Source organism: Herpailurus yagouaroundi, unplaced genomic scaffold (assembly GCF_014898765.1).
Source record: "Herpailurus yagouaroundi ecotype Mexico unplaced genomic scaffold, PumYag 188, whole genome shotgun sequence".
Taxonomy (NCBI): Eukaryota; Metazoa; Chordata; class Mammalia; order Carnivora; family Felidae; genus Herpailurus; species Herpailurus yagouaroundi.
The window spans coordinates 23,134,508-23,135,751 of record NW_024412419.1 but is presented as its reverse complement, the minus strand read 5'-3'; positions in this window follow the sequence as shown (position 1 = coordinate 23,135,751).

Genomic DNA, 1,244 nt, shown 5'->3' with positions numbered 1-1,244 from the left:
CCAGTCAGGATATTCCGGCCGCCCTCCGTGCGGGACAATTAGGATGCATCTAATAGTAATCGGGCGTTAGAAGCAAACTCGACTGTTAAGAATTTTTTAAAAAATAGAGAGGGAGGGAAGACCGGGCGAGGGTGTGCCCCAACCAAGTCTTCAGCTGTTTTGGAGGGAAGTTCGGGGAGCAAGGAGTCTGTACTCCTGGGTCTTCCCGCCTCGCCCGGGGTAAAGAGCACAGACCTCGGAGTACGAACGCCAGGCTGTGCTATTTACGAGCTGTAAGACTTTGGGCGAGTCCCTTAACCATTCTGGGCTTCGGTTTCTTCCTATAAAATGAAGGGGTTGGGACGGATGACCTTCTAAGGCCCTTGCCAGCTCTGGTACTTCAATTGTTGTGCAAAGACGATCCGGAGGAGCACTGTACTAGGAGTCAAGGAACCTGGGTTCTGGTCCAGGCTCTGCTTTAGTCTCGGTTTGCCCACCTTTTAAGCGGCACCATCTGTACCCGCACAGGGTCCTTGTGAGGACCCAACGGGAAGCTATGTGAAGGCTGCGTACGCTGTGAAGCGCTGTGCGTTGCAACACGTCACAGATCCGGTCCTCAGTTTCCTTATCTGTAAAGTGGGGGGAGTTGCTAGGAAAGAAAAATAGAGCTGGGAACTCAAAGCTTTCCCGGGGCACTATATAAAGCGCTGGCGTTTCCGGGACGGCTGGCGGCATCTGGCCGCCCCAATGGCCCCAAGATACGGTAATCCCAAACAATACTCGGGGTCATTGTTTACAGCTATAAAACACATTCTGTCCTGAGCTCCATCCCCAAGGACGCGCGCAGCGAGGCGAGGCGGGCCCGACCCCTCGCACCTCCGCCGCCGCCCTCCGGGCAGAGTCCTTAACTCCGCCGGCCCGGGCGAGGTGTGCGGCCGGCGGATGTGCACCCAGGCCGTCGGGGACTGGGGGTTTTTGTTTTGTTGTTGTTTCATCCCTGAGTCCTGTCTGCCTGGGTGTTTACGTGCCTCTCCCAGCAGGACTGAGTAAATGCAGTTCTTTGACGCAAAACCCATCAGCCCTTTCCCCAGCGGCAGTGGCAAAACCAGAAAACTGGGGGCGGGGGCGGTGTCGGGGAGAGCGCAGGAAAAGAAATCGCGACACTTTCTCACTCGCCTCTCCGTCCCCTCCTGCGCCACACGGCCCCCCGGGTGCCTTAGCGAGATCTTGGGGGGGCTGCAAGGGGAGGCGCGGCTGGGGCACCC